Genomic DNA, 22,595 nt, shown 5'->3' with positions numbered 1-22,595 from the left:
GGTAGTACTCTCTCTTGAAGCTCCCTGTTGACTACTGTTCTACTCATCTGCCCTGTGTTGAGTTTATCCATCATCTCTTCTGAACCTCAATCTATAAGCTGCTGATTTTAAGTATCTGGAAATTTTGCAGGGATTGTACCAGATTGAGTCACCATTATGTGACTGCTTTAGTAGTAACAGACATTCTTAATGAGAGGCCCTAGAGTCAAAGAACATGGAAGGGCTGTTTGCACCTGCATTTCTCAGGCACAAACAGCCTGAAAAAAGTACAGAAACTCTCAGAAATACCTAGACTAGGAATAAATTAACATGGTAAGAGAAGAAAAGGAGATCCTGAAGTATGTAGCATAAGTCAAAGAAGCATAACTTTATACTGTTAATATGAACCCATCTATAACTACAAACTACAGAGACCTGAAGGGTTTTCACTTATAAGGTTAGGCTACTATTTTGTGACTGTGTTTAAACAATATACATGTGATAAATAAAAGATCAAATTTATTTGAAAGCATTTATTGAATTCATAGTAATATCCTTTCTATTTGCAGATACTAAGCAAGTGCTCACTTTGGCAGCACATATACTAAAATTGGAAGATACAATGGTCCCTGTGCAAGGATGACACGCAGAGATTAAGCATAACAGTCTATGAAAATTATCAAATTGTTGTCATACAAACAAGGCATCCTTCACACTTTAAACAACTGAGCACTAGTCTTGCTCCACTCTCAGCCACATGAGGCAAATTTCTCTGGTCTTCCTGGATTTTCACAAGTGAAGCTGAGTTTCTTTCCTGTTTTGGCCAACAACCTAAACTTTTTGAGGAGATTCCAGAGCTCTAGAGTTAGGCGCTTTGCCAGATTTACCTAACCTTTCAGATGTATACTTCTTTCCATATAGAAGCAACCCACTTTCTGTAGATTGCCCAAGTCTAACTCCTTTCTCCTTAGAAAGCAACGTTCTGTTTACATTATTGAAAACAAGTAGCACTGAGTATTTTTCCCCCAGGAGACAAACTTCGAACATCCCCAAATATCTTTCCTATTTGCCAAAAGAATGTTTTGAAGAGCCCTCCTAAAAAAAGAATACTCTGTTTATCTAGAAGCTGGAGACACACTCAAATTTTATCCAAACCTGTCACTGGGCATTAAAAATATTAACATTCTATATAAACTTTAGGAGAATTGTTGATTATAGGTATGCATTCAAGGTGCGGAAAGGTCCTTCAAAGTTTGTAAAGAATGCATGTCCTGAGGAAGTACCTTCAGCTCTTCTAAATCAACCTTTGAAGGAGAAAGTGGAGAGTTCTGAACCTTCCTGCCAGCTAAGCAGAAACAGAATGCTATCTGCCAGACTCAGTTATGGAAGGGAAAACTGTTAGACATTTCTCATACAGAAATATATATTTCCACAAAACATTTCCAGCTACTGCCCTCATCCATGGTTGAGTAATAAAAGATAGTCACTATTGAAATCTAAAAGTTAAATGAGTCCAAGGTAAAAAAACAGCACACATTTAAGACATCATTAGTATCGGAGAAATTCTTCAGGAGAAACCTATAAAACTCAAAGATATTAAATAGATTTATTGCCTCTGGCTTTAAACCAAAGGGAGAATATCAGTTACACACTGTGCCCAGATACTTTATAAAGGGCATCTGCGTTGCTTGGATATCATCACTCCATCAACTAAAAATCCATGATCAGATTCCCTCTTTAGTTAATTCTTCTCTAAGTCTTCTTCACTGAAAGGGAGATAGTATAGGGAAGAGGGCCATTGGTGTGTAAAAACAGCAATTCTAGAAAGCTTTCCCCTGTATCACCCTGACAAGATTCTAATAGTCATACAGTGTTAGGAAAAATGGCATGTCACAAATTCATCATGAATTCCAGCTTTCCCAGAATAACTAAAAGTAGTGGTGTTAGTGTTATCACTGAACTTGAACTTCAAAACCCCGAGTTTTTTGATAAAATGCCCTATTTTCTAACATTCTTCTGATTATTTACTTATTTGCTAGCATATCCATAACCCAGTATTTCTATAAATCTTTAAATAAAGGGGAGAGGGAAAGTGTAAGGAGGCGCTCCCATTTTCATGAGATACTTCAAATGCTTTGCAGTGAAGCATTTCTTTCTTGGAAAAGCTGTGTCTCCTCTGTCAATTTTATTTCTCAAATGATATGAAATTCACATTTCAGTAAGGTAAACTCCAAGGATTAAAAAAAAAAGGGGGCACCCGGGTGGCTCAGCGAGTTAAGCGCCTGACTCTTGACTTCAGCTCATGTCATGATCCAGGGTCATGAGATCAAGCCCCACATCATGCTCTGCATTGTGCATGGAGCCTGTTTGGGATTTTCTCTCACTCTCCTCTGCCCTTCTCTCTTTCACTCTTTGTCTCTCTCTCTCAAATAAATAAATAAAAAGATTTAGAAAGGAACACTTTCCTATTTTTGGTAGTAATGACTCTCTTTAATTCTAGATGTCAACTAGAGTAACACTGCATCTCGGAGAACATGTCAACTAGAGTGACGCTGCATCTAGAGAACATGTGCTCCACACAATACCTGTAGCCTGTGAGAAAACACAATGAGGCCAACAGGTACCTGTAAATTTCCAGGAGGCTAACAGTTTTCTCAGTCACTTTCAGCTAGGGATTTGTATCTCTAATGATTTTGTTTTGCCCTCATCTGAGGTCTTTACCGCTGCTTCTCTTTGCCTCTAATTAGGCATCAAAAGATGGGATGCTTTGTGAAGATGTTTTACTGTTAAGTGGGGATCCTATTTGCACAGAGGCAGGAAGAACCACAGGAATGGGTTTCTAGGGAGAAGAATGTGGTAGATCTTTTAAAGACAACTGCTGGCTGGCTTTGTCCCATCTTAGGAAACACTCAGTCTCTGAGCACTGCTAATGGGCTGGTGATCATCTGAATTACAGTTATAGGAACACGGGGCTGGCCGGAGATAGTTTCTTGTGTAATTTGAAATCCATGACACAATTATGGTTTCCAGGTGCCTCTGCATTGTATGTGATGTTCCTCAGTCAGAATTATGTCACCTGGATACATCATCTGCACTGGAAACAGCAAGTTAGGGGGCTGGGGAGGAGTTATCAGTATCTTTACACTAGCAAACCACGTGGCAATAATGAAAATAACAAAATCATACAGTTTTGTTGAGAATCTATAAGAAAACAAAACGAGAGTCAGTTCTTAATATCCATTCTATTTACAAAAGGGTAAAAGTACCTTTCAAGGGGTTAATAAATACCATCACCTTTCAAAGAGAACAGTTATAACACTTTTCTTAGGTGATTTGGGAATTCCTGTTCAACCTTCCTGTGATGGTCTTAGGGAGGTAAAATATAGGATATAAGGCTATTTTACCTGAAACCTCAGAGGAAAGAACACTGTCTAAAGCAGCAGCTGGTACTGTGATGAAGCAGCTAAATAAACTTCAGAATATATGTCCATTCAATCATAGGTCTTCTAATATTGTAAAAATGTTAAAATATTTCTCTCATCAAATTTTAATAATTCTAGCTCCAAACTATGCTTTATATCTCTTTTAATCAAATATGTAAAAATCTAAATGTATACATTTGAACAGAGATGTAAGTCATTCCTTTATTATATCATTCAGTATTTTATAAAGATTTAGCATACACATACAAACACATACGCACAAGCACACACACACACACACACACACACACACCCCTCAGTTGACTTTCCTAGTGCACTTATTGATCTGCATTTATTTTACTCTTTACAAACAGCAACTGTATGAATTTAAGAATTCCCTGTGAATGCTAAGGAAGAAAGGCCTTCTGGTCCATGATATGATGTTTTAAAACATTTCTTTGGGTACACCATTAAAATACAAAACAAGTCGTTTTACACATACGGGCTACAACTTAACATGGCTACTGTGTTTAAGTCTTTCTCTTATATTCCATTCCTTCTGAATATATTCACAAGGGAACCTGCTTAACCCAGGTTAATTAGGACAGAATGCTCTGAAATCCTAACTTATTTTGAAAGTAAATCACGTAAAGAATATAACACATCCGACTTAGTTGAAGACCCTTGGCAACAATTCCAACAATGTAAGTTATAATATGGTGTATTGCATTTTGATAATAAGGCCAATTATTTACATCTTCATTGTGTTATTCAAGCTTGAAATTTATATAAAATAAGTGTCTTAAAAAGGCAGAAGTAAATGTATTACCAAGATTTAAACCAAGAAAAGGCATTTTATATCCATTATCAATCTGTATTTTTTCCAGTATGTTTAATATCAAATTTCTTTCCCCATTTTATATTCTAGTTTGTTTACTTCATGTGGATTTTTAGTCTATACATCTTCCTTTCTTTTCTAACACAGTTCTGTAAAAAATCGACAAGTCCTAATGGGATTTGAAGACATAATCAAAATAGCTCTCACCATAAATGTATTCTGAAACTTTGGAAAATTTTATAGCCTCCCCCCCCAACCCCCCAACTGGAAATCACCATATAGCACTGGTTGCTTTTATACTTGTTTGATGACCAGATCCAGATGGTACCATGGAAGACAAGAAACCATAGATCAGATTCAGCCACATTATTTTTTAATGTAATAATATTTATATATCAGGCATCATGCTGCTCTGATTGCACTCTCTTTGGAGAAAACACTGTCTAGAGGGTAAGACTTTCTATGTGCTGTATTATATTCTGAGACTTAGTAAAAATAATATGTCTATGCACTCCGAAGAACTCTAAGACAGCATTTCGGTAAGTGGACTATCCAAGGAGTAACCAGAAATCTTATTTACAAAAATCAAAACTGAAGAAAATTTTATCTACTTGTATGAAAGAAATTCTTAAATACCCATATTTCATATTGCTCTTGTCTTGTAAGGTACTCAGCACCAAACATTTATTGCATTAGAAGTGAATAGAATGAGATGCTAGGCATTCATCTATACTGAATTCATGGAGTCATTCTCAGGGTAATATATTCCCATTGAAATGAACAGGTCTATTAATTTCATTGAGCCTTTTATGGGTATTAGGCTTGGAAAATAATCCAAGCTACCTGACCTGCAAATGCATAGTATTTGATGTGTCTACATTTATCAGTAAGAAAGTTTATTTAAAATTTGATTTTTTTTCCTCTTTAAACCCCTAATCATCTCATTCTTACACTGAAGGTGTTATTACAAAAATTTCAATTTGGGGGTAATTGATTCTAGATAGTATTCATTTTCTCTCTTCATTTGCATTTTTTCTCCTAAATTTATAATAGAATTAATTTTATTTGGACAATGGAAATTAAGCATACTTAACAAAATAATATAGTGTAGAATACAGTTTCCTTTTTAAATAAATGTCATTAGTCATATAATACCCCTTTAATACCACTAAAACTATGCTAAATGCAACTTAATCTTCTTTGTAAAATTCATAAAATACTTAAGGATTACAATACCTCAAAGTCATTGTTATTAATGTTTTATTATGGATGCATGAAAAATGCCAATTGCAACTTGTATTAAACGGAACAATGGTCAAGAGAGGGCCATGAATAAGCTAAAATCCAAATTAAAACTGATCACAATGTTATACAAAGTGATTTTAATATGTTTATTATTAAACTAGTATCAGTACTTAGGATGTACATACTCAGTGCACTTTCTATTCAGCAAATTGTATGTGTAATTGCTGGCTTCCATTTCTATTATTAAAGTGATTGTCCACCATGGCAATACATAATGATTCTTTGGTGTCAGCACTTAAGAATGTGAGTCTACCTTAACAAAGTCAACACATTCCCCCACGAGATCCCCCAAAAAGGGACTGGCCACTTTATTACTGACTAGATTTGAACCCCTTCACAGTTTTCTCAAAAATTTGGTGTGAACCTGAAGTTTGACCTAGGACTGTCCCAAACATGAGGCTAGCTTTTATCTCAGCCCTATATAGTCCCTCGGCCTCTCAGAATGAGAAAGCATGTGAAAGAGAGGAAAGAGAGGCTGTGACCATGACGCCCAGCTCGAGTGACTAAAAGTAGGAAAGAAGCTGAAGAGAGAGGAAGCAAAATGGCCAGCGCCTGCCCATAGTATCATTCTAGTCTCGTGAATAAATAGATTTGACATAGAGAATCCTGTTCAGCCTTACCCCAGAGTCACTATCAACCAGTTCGTCTCAGAGTAGGCCCAATCAGATTAGTTTTCTCTCTCTTAGAAGAGATACAAAGAGAAAAGAAGGAACAAAAGGGGTTGAGAGGTTTTCTTCTCACTTACATGAATACAAAAATAGTCAAAACCATATATGGAATATACCACTTTAAATATTTTGACCAATAACAACTAAAATATTACCATTTGTTAAAAGGTCAGTTGGTGTTTGCTGGATAACGAAATCTAGAGTGACTGCTTCCTTTTTTTAAGTATTATCATTCCATTGTCTCATAACTTCCATTTATTTTGAGAAGAAATTTGTCATCATTCTTGTATCCCTTTCCTCCCTTTTGTAGGGGATGTGTCCTTTTCTCTGATTTCTTTTAAGATTCTCTTCATCTTTTGTTTTCAGCAACATGACTATTAATAGTGCTGCCTCAGTTTGCTTCCCTCAGTGTCAGCCTAATTGAGTTTACCGAGCTTCTTGAATCTATGGGTATGTTCTTTATCATACTTGAAACACAGGAAAGCATTAAGTCTTAAATTTTTTTTCTGTTCCACTTTTCTCTCTACCATTTATCCTGAGACCTCAATTACATCTATTAGCTCTTGGTATTTTCCCACAGGCCTCTAATGTTTGGCATTTTTAATTTGTCTTGTTTTGGTTAATTTCTATTAAACTGCCTTCAAATCACTAATTTTATGAAATTATTCTATAAATATTTGGTTTTGAATATTATATTTTCTATTCTATAATCTCTCTTAGCATTTTCAACTCTCTCCTGAAAATTTCCATCTCAGAACCTAGTGATTTTTTTTGTTTTGTTTTTAGAAAATTCTTTAACCTAATTATAGTAGTTGTTTTAAAGTTCTTGTCTTTTAATTTTAATATCTGGATAACCTCAAGTCTCTTTCTAGTGATTAAATTTTCTCCTGATGAAGAGTCAAACTGTTCCATTTTGTTGCATTTCTGTTATTTTTATTCTATTTTAGACACTATGTTTAAAAGAGTGGAAAATTAAGAATATGTTTGTTACTTTTATTTTCTCCCCTCAGAGAGCACAAGCCTTTCCTAAATCTCATAATTAGTGTAAGGAGCTGATCTTCAGATTTCTCTAGGAGTCAAATTGAACTGAGGTAGACTAGTGCTTTAATTAAAATTTGCTTCTGCTTAGCCTAACACTCAGTCTCCTCTACTGCCAATGCCAAGGACACAAATATTGCTGCTTATCAAATATCTGCCAATATTTGAGCTGAGTAACAGTTGGGTTACAGTTTCCAATAGTTTTACTTTTTTAAAATTTTTAATTCCAGTATAGCTGACATGTTTTATTAGTTTCATGTGTACAATTTTCAATAGTTTTTATTTTCCTTTGAATTAAACCCTAGCATTGCCCTAAACATCAAATACTTTAAGATTTCCCAGGGATATAAGAATTATATATTTTCCAATCCTCCCTCCAATGTTTCCTTGGCAAAATTCTGGGATCTGTGTCAGAAAAGATTGCTTGACATCAGACTAAGTAATTTATTTTTGCATTTAGGGATCCTCCAGATTTCAGTTGATCCTTTCAATCATACTATTATTAGAGATTCTTGTTTGTTCCATCTTGAAAGAGACTACAATGCCTCTTAAGGTCTATTTCTCTTCCAATCCATACCCTGATTAAGCAATAACCCTCAGGTATGAAAGTTCCCACAGGTCACCTATAAGTACTTGTCTATCTATATAATGTAGTTCAACACACTTTTCTTAAATTCAGGATTTTAATGACTTCAAAGAAAAGTATGATTTTTTTGAAAAGTATGATTTTTACCCATTTTCTTTTGTATTGTTACCAACAAAAGTTTTTCAGTCTTTCTACGTCCTTACTAGAAGTGAAATTCCTATTTCTTTTGAAATTAGTGATATGAAAATAGGACAAAATATATCTCAGTGGCATATATTAGGAAACTGTGATATCATAATCTCCCAAATCTTAAGGAGTCCCTTTTAAGATTTTAAACAAGTAAATTATATGTCATCTTGATGTTTCTGTTATGTTCTTGTAGCTCTTCAAGTGCAAGAAATCATTTCTTTGAAAAACAAGTAGAATAAATGCCAGCGTAAATGCAAGATTTCTCCCTCATATAAAGAGAAAATGGCTAAAAATAAGAACATGAAAGAATATGGTTATGAGTAGAGACAGCAGAAACACAGGAGTTGTGACAAACAATACCTCCTTCCTAATGTACTCTAAGTGATGCTTTCATGACTGCTCTTCCTGCAGGTGGCAGTGCTCAGCAGAGTGCTTAACAAGCCTCAGAAAATTACTACTACAAGTATGGAAAATAATATTTGACATTCGTGCATAGTTTCCTTCTATTTGATTTTATCACAACATTGATGTTCTAGAATATTAGACCAGACAAATAAGAAATGCCAGAATAGGAAACAAACGTAATCAGTCTGCATTCGTTGAGTTTAGATTCAAATACATATAACTAAAAAAATAAAAATAAAAAAAATAGAGCTTAAATAAGTCAAAAGTTGAAGGTAAGAACTGGTTTAATTGGAGTAAAAACCATCAAGGAACTGACTTAAATCTTCCTGTGACATGATCCTAGTGATTAAGATGACTACTCTAACTGCAGCCACCATATCAAGTGCCAGACCAGAAGACAAAGGAAAGGCAGACAGGAACAAAACAGGTCCTTTTCAGTTAGGTTAGCTCCTTTAGGGAACATTTTATCCAACACAAGTATTGGCCAGATTTTATTTACAGTCACTCTAATGAAAAGGAGAGTGATAAATACAAACTTTTATTCAGAAGACAATGTTTCCACCTCAAAAACAGAGTTTTCTTGCTAAGAAGACAATGAGGATGCTTACTATAGTAGGCAACTCACAGACTCTTTCTCAGACTCCTTTCTCAAGGGGCCTGGGGAAAGACTGAATAGTAACAAACAAGAGTAAAAAATATATATTATAAATATCTGTATCTTTTGCCATTTATAGCAATGAAGATAATGTTAATCTATCTCATACTACATTAATCATTCCTAAGCTAACGAGGCCTGTCTCAGTCAGGATACCCCACCAGGAGACAGAAAACGGTGATTTGAACATGAAAGCTTAATAAAAAGAACTATTAACTATAGCAGGAGATTTCAATAAAAGTATTGGCTACTAAAAGTAAAAAGAACTCTAAAGAACACAGGTTGAAGTAAACACCACCTGTAGGGCTGAACCCCAAAAATAGAGAACCCACCCTCCTTCTAAAAGTAGTGGCTTGCTGGATGGTGGAGGAATCACTGTGGTATTTGGCCAGTAAAGCTTGCTAGAAATTGTCCTCTGGAGTTCCAAGAGAAAGTCATCACAGAGATGCCACAGCTCAGAACGCACAATAAAATTGCCCAGGACAGGGACACTGTTCATGGGGAAGTGCCTGTTTTGGGCACTGCACTGTGAGGCCACCAGAGGGCATATTGGGAAAGGTTTTCACTGCTGGGCATCACCAGCCAGGAGGGGGGGGGGGCGGTGGCTGCAGGAGCTGAGGGCTAGAGAAACTCTTCACTCCAGTAGCCAGAAGTAAGAGAAGACAGAGATTGAGGAGCCCTTGGGAGGAGCACTCTGATCCCAGGAAGAAAAGTCCTTTCTTCATTATAGTATCATCTAGTGACAAAGTCTGAGGTTGCTCCAGCTGCTCTGTTTTCACAGGGAAGTTGATGAAAGATGATCCGGAGATGAGGAACAACTGATAACACAAGGCCTAAATAATTCCAGAGAAAACAGACAATGAGGCCTTCTGAATTGCACCCTTTGACTCACATGTGAAGTTTTGCAGGTATCACTATAATCTAAAAAGATGGATCCAACGTGTATCTGCATCAGAAAGAAAAGAATCAGAGAAAGTCAGACACACAAAAACCATGTTTTCCTCTGATGTCTACTCACGACCTTGAAAAGGATGGTTATCCCATGAAAGACATAAAAGTAACAGAGCTGATACGTATGTGCATTGAACTTTTCATGTACAAGGACATCTTAATCTGCAAAATTAGTTCAATTAATGTCCTAGGATCTGGCCAGTGAAATGAGCACAGCTTCTTTTTCTGAGACAGTGTGACGAATTCAGTAAAAGGAATACTTTCCAATACTACCAACTTCTTCCAAAAATGCCTCTAGCTGCAGTTTCCTTCTTCCTTTCCTAGTTAGGTTTACCTCTGAATTAAAAAACAAAATGATAGTGACACTAAACTTTATATTCTTCTTTTATCTGAGTTCGAACTATTTAAATACGGTCACATGTAATTTCTACTCCCCAAAATGTAGAAGTGTAGATTTCCACCTGTAAGAAAAACAAAATGAAGTATTTTCTCCACATAAAATACTCCATACTTTAAAAAAAAAAAAAAAGAGGGGAGGGCACCTGAATGGGTCATTCAATTAAGCATCCAATTCTTGATTTCACCTTAGGTCAGGATCTCAAGGTTGTGAGATTCATCCTCTCAGCATGCTCCATGCTGGGAATGAAACCTGCTTAAGATTGTCTCTCTCCCTCTCCCTCCGCCCTCCCTCTCTCCCAAAAAAAGAAAAAAAATACAAAATCAGATCAAATGGCTTTCACTATAGAACCACAGAAAAAAAGAAGAAAAAAAAAAAAACATTAGAAGGTAAAATGTTACTTTTTTCTCATTAAGCAATATTAATTAATGGTGCCAAAATGTAATCCACAATAAAAAAAATTCAGTAATTTTACTTCTATTTCTTAACAACCATGTTTAATATTTTAAAGCCTTCCAATACTTTCTATGTGTATGCTCATAAACATAGAGATTACTTTTTTTTTAAGATTTATTTGAGAAAGAGAGAGCATGAGTGGGAGGGATAGAGGGAGAGGAAAAGAGAATCTCAAGCACAGAGCCTCATAGAGGGCTGGGTCTCATGACCCTGAGATCATGAACTGAGCCAAAACCAAGAGGCAGATGCTTAACCAACCATACCACCCAGGTGCTCCTAAACATAGAGATTTTCAAAGAAATTCATATTTTCAAAGAAATACATAGTTTTGTACTTTTTAACATACCGATCATGGATAGTTTCCAATATAACTATGGTTTAAGAGTACTTACAGTTCAGGGCACCTGGGTTAAGTGGCTGCCTTTGGCTCAGGTCATGATTTTGGGGTCCCAGGATTGTGCCCCATCTGGGGCTCCCTACTCATCAGGGAGTCTACTTCTCCCTCTCCTTCTGCCTCCCCCTCAGCTTGTGCTCACTTTCTCTCTCTCTCCAATAAATAAATAAAGTCTTTTTTTTTAAAGAGCATTTATAATTCATTTTATCAAACACTAAGGTTTGTTAGAGAACATCACACTAAGGTTTACATTACTAATATCATAATATTACTTCTTGATCTTTTAGCAAAAGGCAAGTGAACTACAGGGAAACATTTCTTTTTAAAGAAAAAAGAAATGTCACAGAGTCAAAATTCTTTAAGGATTGATTGACAAATATTTCAATTCATAATAAGGAACACCGATGCACCAACATGATAGCCATTTATGTGAGCACTTTCCAAAAAGTAATAGCCAGCCCTGGGTGCTCCTGTGGGATAAGCAATCACAAGCACCTGGAGCCAGTGCACAATCCAGTAAAATCTCAGCATCCTTAGAAGACAGAAATGTCTCCGTATCTCATAGTTCCACTTGTGCTCCCACTGAAGCAGTTGAGGAAGGCATTTGAGAGTGTAACATTAGACTGAACAGCCACAGGTCCTGGTGTTAAGTCCCCACTCATTAATACTATGTAGTGATATTTCTTATCTTAGGCTCCATATCCTCCACTGTAAAAAAAATATTGACATACCTCAGAGATAGTGTGGGTTTGGTTCCAGACTATCACAATAAAGCAAATGTCACAATAAAGCAAGTCAAATAATGTTTTCAGTTTCCCAGCACACAAAAAAGTTACGTTACGTTTACTCCATTTAGTCTAGTGTGTAATAGTATTACGTCTAAAAAGAAAAAACAACAACACTGTGTATATACCTTAAAAATACTTTATTACTAAAAAAAATGCTGAGCATCATCTGAGCTTTCAGTGAGCTATAATCTTTTCGCTGGTGGAGGGTCTCACCTTGTTGTTGATGGTGGTTGCTGAAGGCTGGGGTGGCTGTGGCAATTTCTTAAAATAAGACAATAGTGAAGTTCTGCTGCATCACTAAACTCGTCGTTTCAGGAATGATTTCCCCACAGCATGTGATGTTGTTTGATAGCCTTTTCCTATAGGGAGTCACTAAAATTGGAGTCACAGGGGATCCCTGGGTGGCTCAGCGGTTTGGTGCCTGCCTGCCTTTGGCCCAGGGCACGATCCTGGAGTCCCGGGATCGAGTCCCACATCGGGCTCCCAGCATGGAGCCTGCTTCTCCCTCCTCCTGTGTCTCTGCGTCTCTCTCTCTCTCTCTATGTCTATCATAAATAAATAATAAATCTTTAAAAAAAGTAAAAATAAAAAATGAAATAAAATTGGAGTCACTGCTTTGTTAATTACCACTGCTTTATCAACTTAGTAGATGTAATATTCTAAATCTTTTGGCATTTCAACAATCTTCACAGCATCCTCACCAAGGGTAGATTCCATCTTTCTTTGCTCATCCATAAGAAAAACTCTTCATTGTTAAAATTTTATCATGAGATTGCAGCAATTCAGTCACACCTTCAGGTACTTCCTCCAATTCTCTAGTTTTTTCTACCACATTTGCAGTTACTTCCTGCACTGAAGTCTGGAACCCCTCAAAGTCATCCATGAGGGTTGGAATCAACTTCTTCCAAATTCTGTTTTATTTTAACCTCTTTCATGATGAAACATTCATCATGAATGTTCTTACTGGCATCTAGAATGGTGAAACCATCTAGAAGATTTTCAATTTACTTTGTCCAGATCTATCAAAGGAATCACTATCTATAACAGCTAAAGTCTTATAAAATACATTTATTTTTCTTTGAGATTTTATGTATTCACATGAGAGAGAGATCAAGAGAGCACTTGCGAGCACAGAAGCAGAGGGTATGGGAAGAGAAAGAAGGACAAGCAGACTCCCTGTTGAGCAGGGAGCCCGACTCGGAGCTGGATCCCAGGACTCCAAGATCATGACCTGAGCCAAAGGCAGGCACTTAACTGAATGAGTCACCCAAGTGTCCCTAAAATGTATTTCTTAATTAGTAAGATTTGAAAATCAAAATTACTCTTGGATCCGTGGGCTGCAGAATGGATTTTGTGTTAGCAGACATGAAAACAACATTAACATTATTATAGATCTCCATCAGAGCTCTTGGGTGACCAAGGGCATTTTCAACAAGTAATAGTATTTTTAAAAGTATCTTTCTTCTTGAGCAGTAGAGCTCAATGGTAGGTTTATAACATTCAGTAAACCATGCTCTAAACACACGTGGTGCCATCCAGGCTTTTTTGTCCCATTTACAGAGCACAAGCAATGTAAAGTTGCCATCATTCTTTAAGGGCCCTAGAATTTTTGGAATGGTGAAGAAACTCTAGCTTTAGTTTAATCAGGTACACTAAGTCCCTAAGGAGAAAGCCTGTCCTTTCAAGCTTTGAAGGCAAGCATTATTCATCGACTTCTCTCTAACTATGCAATCCTAGATGGCATCTTCTTCCAATAAATTGCTGTTTGTCTAAACTGACAATCTGTTGTTTAGTGTAGCCATCCTCATTAGTTCCCTTAGCTAGATATTTTGGATAATTTGCTATAACTTCTACATCAGCACTTGCTGCTTCATCTTGCATTTTTATGTCATAAAGACAGCTTCTTTCCTTAAACTGCATGAACCAATCTCTGCTAGCTTCAAACTTTTTTCTACAGCTTCCTCACCTTTCCCAGCCTTCATAAAATTAAAGAAAGGCAAGGCCTTGCTCTGGGTTAGACTCTGGATTAAGGGAATGCTGTCTTCTATCCAGACCACTAAAACTTTCTCTGTATCAGCAATAAGGCTATTCATTTTTTTTAATCATTCACATGTTTACTATAGTAGCACTTTTAAAAGTTCTTAAGGAAGAACTTTTCCTTTATATTTACAACTTGACTAACAAGCAAAAGGCCTAGCTTTGGGTCTATCTCAGCTTTCAAAACACCTTCCTTACTAAGCTTAATCATTTCTAGCTTCTGAGTTAAAGTGAAAGACATGTGACTCTTCCTTTTACTTGAACACTCAAAGGCCACGGGAGGGTTGTTAATTAGCCTAATATCAATATTGCTGTGTCTCAGGGAATAGGGAGTCCCAAAGTGAAGACACAGAGAGGTGGGGAAGAGCCAGTGAGTAAAGCAGTCAGAACACACACAACATATATCAATTAAGTTTGCCACCTTATATGGATGGTTTGTTGGGCCCCAAAACAATTACAATAGTAACATCAAAGGTTACTGATCACCATAACAATTAAAAAATAATGAAAAAGCTTGAAATGTTATAAGATTTACCAAAATGTGACACTCTAGAGATATGAAAATAGCAAATGCTGTTGGGAAAATGGCACCAATAGACGCACTCAATGCCACAAACCTTGCATTTGTGAAAAAACATCTGCAAAGTACAATAAAGAGAAGCACAATAAAAAAAAAGGTATGTCTGTATATAATTATACCAATACCTACAAACCACAACAATTGTGAAAATAATGTGTATAAAGCTCTCAGAATAGTATGTGGAACATAATAAACTCTGAACATATTATGTAAATCTGAGAATCTGCCCAGGGCTCTGGGCAGAATTCCAGTGACCTCATTAACTTTTTCAACCACTAACAAATATTGAATTTCTTTATCGTCAAACACTCATTATATATTATCCTGGAAAAGTCCTTAAAACTATTAAACATCATAAAAAATAACTGGAAGACTTTATAAGATTTTACTATGTAGGTTCACAAAAAAAATGGCAAGAATAAGAGGATAAAGCAGTAAGCACAAAAATTACTGTAGGTCTAATTACCAAATTCTGTGCCAAATTCTGAACAGATTTAGAGATTTCTTCAGATACTTGCATTTTATGTATATTCTTTATTCTTCAGGTATGTAAGTATACTTATTTATACACATATAAGTAAATTTTTTTATAACAAGTCACTTTATATCCTCTGACAAACATTTAAATATAGTTTATTCTTTTCAAATGGGAATTCTCAGTGACTCTTAACAATCACTAAGGTAAACTAGACTGACTTACTGATGTTAAACCTTGTTTTATTCTTCAAATATGCCACACTGAATCAATTTTTTTCATAAATAGTCCCCTCAAATAATTTTAGATGAATTTTATACACTTGATTTTTATTGATAATTATTATTCTAAATATATAACAGTACTCTTTTCATTGCATTTATTTTTATTGTTAATATTCCATAAAAGAGTGATACCAAGTAATTATATAGCTATTAATAAACAAAATTCCCTTTTTTAAAATACATGTATTTGTATTTTAAAAACAAATTCTAATGAAAAATGGTGATTATTAATATTATAATAGTATAATTACAATCGTACAATATTAATAGTATAAGTAATAGTATGATATGATACTTATTTTTCAATGAAAAGTTATTAGGTAATAAGAAATATACTGATAGAGCTAACCACTGAAATTTGGTAGAATGAGAACCTATAATACCAAAAAAGAATAAAAATGTTTAAAGTGTAAAAATTTTTACACTTTGGCAGTTATTTAAAAAATTTTTACACTTCGGCAGTTATTAAAAAAAAATATTTTTTTATTTAAAAAATTACAATTTTTACACTTTGGCAGTTATTTAAAAAATTTTAGGGATCCCTGGGTGGCGCAGCAGTTTAGCGCCTGCCTTTGGCCCAGGGCGTGATCCTGGAGACCCGGGATCGAATCCCACGTCAGGCTCCCGGTGCATGGAACCTGCTTCTCCCTCTGCCTATGTCTCTGCCTCTCTCTCTCTCTCTCTGTGTGACTATCATAAATAAATAAAAATTAAAAAAAAATTTAAAGTGTAAAAATTTTTTAAATAACTGCCAAGTCAACTCCAACAAAACAACTAATAATATACCATTATCAGATATTTTATTATATAAATGAAAATGTTTTATTAGAAAAACAGATATATTGATTTGCCTTAGAAATTCATCAAGAAAGCTAAAAATCTCTAGTGATGCTGAAAAATTACTCTGAAAAGACATTAAACTGTCACTTATTTTTAAAGTTTCTATTTATTTTAGAAAAAGAGAAACACATGCACATGAGTGAGGGGAGGGGCAGAAGGAGAGAGAGAGAGAGAAAGAGAGAGAGAGAGAGAGAATCTCAAGTAGACTCTGAGCTGAGCAGAGAGCCTGATGCATGGCTCGATCTCATGACCCTGCAATCATGACCTGAGCCAAAATCAGGAGACAGACATTCTACCAATTGAGCCACAGGCACTCCATTAACTGTCACATTAAAAAACATAATAACTGTTTATTGGGAATGGCAAGGTATTTTTTTGTAGAACATTTGTTTTAAAATGCCAACACTATACTGAACACTAAAATTATAGAGCTCTTCTCATTGAACTCAAGTACATTCCTAGAGCATACCTCACCTCTAATACTAACTCTCCTGGGAGTTCCAACCATCACAACAAATGACAAGCAAATGACATGAGCTCTCCAGTGTAATAAATAATAAGACTGAGCACACAGGGAAATCCCTCCTTCTTACCACCCTAACTTTCAGAAATGTCAGGAAAGCATATTTAAATTAATAAATAAATGCATAATATTGCTGAAAAACATAAATGGAATTGAGAAGATAGGAGAAAACTGAAATGTGTAGAAGAAGAATACTGCTTTATGGATGCACACATCAAAAATGTCAATAAACAAGATATTTAATTTCACAAGTAATTAAATGCATCCAAAATAAAACACCAACATAATACCATTTTTTATAGTTAAATTTCAGAGCTTATATCAAGAAGTTATTCTGCTACTTGAGTCTACACTGATTGATGCACATCTTCACATGTAGCAGCGTAAAGATGGTCACAAATGAGATGGAAACTAATGTAACAATATGTGTCAAAAGTCTTAAAATTCTGTGGATGTAATAAATATTTTGAGGGCTATCAAGCTGGTGAAACAAACATTAAACAGCTTTGTTTCAGGATCTCTTCTCCTTTAGTGCCCACCATTGTTGGTCACACAGCTTCAAAGAACAAAGAGGTAGACCAGACAGTGGTGGGCAGCAAAGCAATGTTTATTGAGTAATAGTACAAAGCTCCCAAAGAGGGAGGAAATAGCAGAGATACAGGTTTTAATCTACCAATAAGTGGAAGATAATAAGTTTTTGCAGCTCAAACGTAACTTTACAATACAAACTCTAATAGGCATGTTACATTTGATACCACAGGAATAGATTCACCTGAGGAAACAAATGGTCATACAAGTGCCTTAACTTATGATTTGGTCTTTTGAGAATCATGGAATTTTAAAGACATATTTGCACTTTATCTAGTCCAACTCCCTTTTAACGTTCATATAACTTATCTGCCCATAGATGCTAAATTAGAACACTAACCTGATTGCAATCTACTATTGTTTCCAACACATTCAATGATTATTTCTCAAAGTTAATGATTATTCTCAATGATTATTCTCAAAGTTAATGGTATTAATGACTCTTTAGAAATAGTTGGGCAACTCATGGGTAATCCTCGTTTACCACATGCCTAAAATCAAAAGGAATGTCTTACTCCCCTTGAGAAATTACAAACTACAAAAAAACACTGTATATTTAAACTCATTTGGAACATCCCAAATCCATTCTTGTAATGGAAACATAATGTTTATTTATGAACATAAAATTTCAAATAAAATAATCATTTTCAGCATGGTCTTCAGGAAAATACATTTCGGTGTCACTAAAATTTTCAAGGATATAAGCTGCTACCCATCATATTTTAGCAGATACATTATGTTCTTCTCCATTACATGTGATTGGCAGTTATGTACTATAATAAAATCTGTCAGTGTGGCCATTTTTTTCCTCATTTGACAGTTTTCTAAAAAAAAAAAAAAAAAAAAAAAAATCTTGTTCTGGCTACCAATTAAAACTTGATTTTACCCCTTCATTTTATTTCTTTATTGCATTTTAGTTAACTGAGCACTCCCTGTTAATTTTTTTCTAGCAGTAGTAAATTGACAGCACAAAGTAATTAAAAACCTAGAAACAATTATTTCTATAAACTACTCCCTGCCTTCTATTAGCCAATGCTTGTGCTAATGTGACAGATATGTCATTTGGGGACTGACATTTCATGTCCACTGAATCAGCACTTCACTTAGTTATAGGATCACTTCTTTTAAGGATTCAATATGAGGGAAAAAAATGTACTACTGGAAATGACATACAGGAAAGTGTCACAGTGCTTGACATTATCTGTAAAATCTCATTGTCAATAGGGCTATGTTTAGAAATTCAGAAACTTAAGTTAAAAATAAAAACAGAAAGATGTTTGGAAAAGAATAGCAAAGAGGACACCAATTATCTTGGCAAACTGTATTTTAAAAGCACCTTTAAGTTTAGATATCAGCAGAATCAAGGCGATACAGATGGTTCTCTTAGAGTAATTAATTTTTTTGTAGTTTCATATTTATATACCTCTTCAAATATTTTGAGATAAATTAACATTTCAGTGAGACTTAGCTTAATTTGTCTTTAGATAACATATTACTTTCCCATTAAATATAAACCTCGTTAAGAATATCAAATGATTCAGAAGTTTGTAAAATATCTAACAGTGCTCAAGTATATGTATTTTGATTTTGTTTCTATTTTTCTCCACTGAACTCTTCTTGCTCTATATGTGGTTTCTTAACTATAAAATAATAGGGTTCAGCTATCTGTGAAGTAATGTCTCTCCTAGAGACTCAATTATCTCATCCTAGCATCACTAGAAAATTAACACTACAAATTAAAGTGTGACTCTTTTTCTAAAAACATTTTAAGATTTGATTGCCTAATTAAGCCTAAAACATGTTATTACATAATTTACTATTTAGAAGATATTTGTTATTCATCTAAAAAGGTTATTTACTGAATTCAGTATTTATAGAATTACTTATTGAATAACCATTATGCACTGGACTTAAAAAAAAATGAACAAAGACTACACAGAGCAGAGCTTAGTCTCTACATCAAACTTTCCATATCTTTTTCTTTCAGCTTTTATCAAATATTTGCCTTATCAAATATTTGTTGCTTCCATTTGTTTGCTATAGTAAAGCAGATACACACTGTGAAAACAATCAACCAGTGAGCCAACATTTAGGTCAACTATAATATTCCTGATAAGAAAGCTTCTTTATGAATAATTACTTAAGGAAAGCTTGTGGTTTAAAAAAATGAGATTATTCAGGCTCCTATTTTAAATAAATTGATGAAATTCTAAGAAAAACCACATAGTGAAGGAAAACTCTAATTTTTTAATTAAAAAAAGTCTTAAAAGTAGACTGCCTGTTCTGATGAGATTTGTGTACAATATTTAAAAGGTTAAAAAAAGAAGCCAAACTATGATATGATTAGAGGCAACTAAGCTTACTTAGTACTTATATCAAAAGTTGTGAGTGGAAAACCACTCACTTTTCTTTTATGTTAAACAGATCACTGTTATGCCAGAAGAACAGAATAGACTCTTCATGGTTTCAGGAAACTTTTTGGTAAAAATTCCCTGTATAAACTATTAGATTTCATTTATGTACGTCCTTCCTTTAATGTACTGTAAACAAGTATCTATCAAAGGTCTACCATGTTCTCATCACTGCTACAGAACAAGGATATGGCAGTCATCAAATAAATTCAATTATCATAAAGCATCCATTCTACATGGTAAAAAAGTAAGCAAAAAACTATGTAATAGATCGGGTAGTGATATATAAAAAAAATTAAACAGGTAGGGGATAGAGAGTTTGGAGGTACTCTATTAGAAACAGAGATTCCCTCAGAGAGAATTTCAGCATATACCTGAGTGAAATGAGAAATTAGTCCACTAAAATATTTAGGAGTGCATTATAGGCAAAAGCAAAGGCAAAGCTCAGAATACAAACTTCTCTATGCTAATAGCCCTTCATTATAAGAATTTAATTGGTAAAAATTTTTACATTTTGGTGTTGAATTTTTTAATTACATATCTGCAGTAGCAGGTATAATTGCTGAAACATTTCTTTTAGAAAGATGATTAACAGGACGCCTGGGTGGCTCAGCAGGTTGAGCATCTGCCTTTGGCTCAGGGCATGACCCCAGAGTTCCAGGATCGAGTCCTGCATCAGGCTCCCTACATGGAGCCTGCTTCTCCCTCTGCCTGTGCCTCTGCCTCTCTCTCTGTGTGTCTCTCATGAATAAATAAATAAAATCTTTAAAAAATAAAGATGATTAACATAACAAGGTCTTTTTGTATAACTTTAATGTCAAGTGATTATGTACATGTTTTCATAATCACATTTGCACTAAAATGAAAGCTCTGTGAGGGCAGAAATTTTATTATCTGTTTTGTCAACAAGGACTCCAGTGTCTCAAACACTGTTACATTGTAGATAATTGACAAATATGTGTCAAATAAATGAACAAATAATTGTGCACAAAATATTTTTTACATAAATACTAAATGTGTGGGATGCCTGGGTGGCTCAGCGGTTGAGCATCTGCCTTTGTGCAGGGCATGATCTGAGTCCTGGGATCAAGCCTCACATCAGGATCTTTGCATAGAGCCTGCCTCTCCTCCCTCTTCCTATGTCTCTGCCTCTCTGTGTCTCAGAATAAATGAATAAAATCTTTACCAAAAAAATCACTTAAAATACTAAATGTGGATATAGTTCTAATTTCTTTCAATAGTGTTATCATACAATATTCAATTGTCTAGGCAACTTACTAATAATGCAGATGTATTCACTGCATCAAAAGAAGAGTATGTTTTATCAAATGATGAAATTTTAATGTCTGAAATTTTGCATCCCAGCAGAAATTTGGGGATCAGTAAGTTCAATCAATTATTGAGATAAGTGGGATTCTTTCTGAATTTCCAATTTACTGTAAAAAAAAAAAAAAAAAAAAAAAGCATCCTGGTTTCCTCCTCTCCAAGTCACAAGTACATTCAAACCATCATGCAATTTCAAGGAAAAGATCTGATATGAAAATACAAAGAGGCAATAATAGTGAAGGTGATCATTAAATTCCATTTATAATTGAAGACTGGAACAAAAAACAGTAGAAGGAAATGATACAACATAATTATCTAGGATTGTAATGAATCAAAAAGGGGAAATGCATGTAAAGTATATTAGACAAATTCAACTTTTTATATATAGGTCTAACAACTAAGAAATTAGTCATGAAAACATAAGTTAAATATAAATTTTATTTATATATATTCCAGAATGTAATCTATACATATTATGTATATGCATTTACAGCAGTTTTTAAAAGTTCTTCTCCTTCTTTATAACTTACTGTTAAATATATTAGGCACTTATAACTCATTTAATTTTGACAGACAAGTATTATACATATATTATAGGTGAGCCAGATCACCCTTCATCTCAACTGTTCCTGCTTGACTGTAAATATCTATTTCTTAGCAGAATCAGTGCTGGTTATTTCCTCAGAAGGACTTGAAATGGTAACAGTTAATTCCACATGAAGTTTTTGGTTCCTAGATCACAGATATGCCCACAATATAGGTGTGATCTACCAAGTAATATTATTAATAATGATAATTTAATAATCTCTGATTTATTTTCCCTTTTAAAATCAAACTTCTCATTAAGTACAAGTAGGTGCAAACTGATTTCCCACAAAGAGCTTCTGGAATATATGAGATTAATTTTGTTTCTGAAGAATGGCCCCGATCACTGGCAGCACAGTTTTTAAAAAAAAAAAAATCATTTGTGTTTTAGGCAGACTGAATAACTCTCTGTACCTGGGACGTAGTCATGTTCAGAACTGCCACATACAGGATGAGCTAACATTCCAAAGAGGTATTATAAAGTCTTTTTTCCATTTAGATACTGTACAGCCAAGTCAAGGACAAAAACAGGAAATGGACTACAAAACATATGTAAATAGTAGTAATATGATAGCAACCATTTTAGGGGTACATATATATATAACACTCTGCATTGACCAATTCCATATATATATATAAAATATACATATATATATATGGAAAATATATATATGACATACTCTTTAAGTACTTTACATATATAAATTTATTCAATCCGGGATCCCTGGGTAGCGCAGCGGTTTGGCGCCTGCCTTCGGCCCAGGGCGCGATCCTGGAGACCCAGGATCGAATCCCACGTCGGGCTCCCGGTGCATGGAGCCTGCTTCTCCCTCTGCCTGTGTCTCTGCCTCTCTCTCTCTCTCTGTGACTATCAT

The sequence above is a fragment of the Canis aureus genome, chromosome 7 (assembly GCF_053574225.1).
Source record: "Canis aureus isolate CA01 chromosome 7, VMU_Caureus_v.1.0, whole genome shotgun sequence".
Classification (NCBI taxonomy): Eukaryota; Metazoa; Chordata; class Mammalia; order Carnivora; family Canidae; genus Canis; species Canis aureus.
This window is presented reverse-complemented; position numbering follows the sequence as displayed.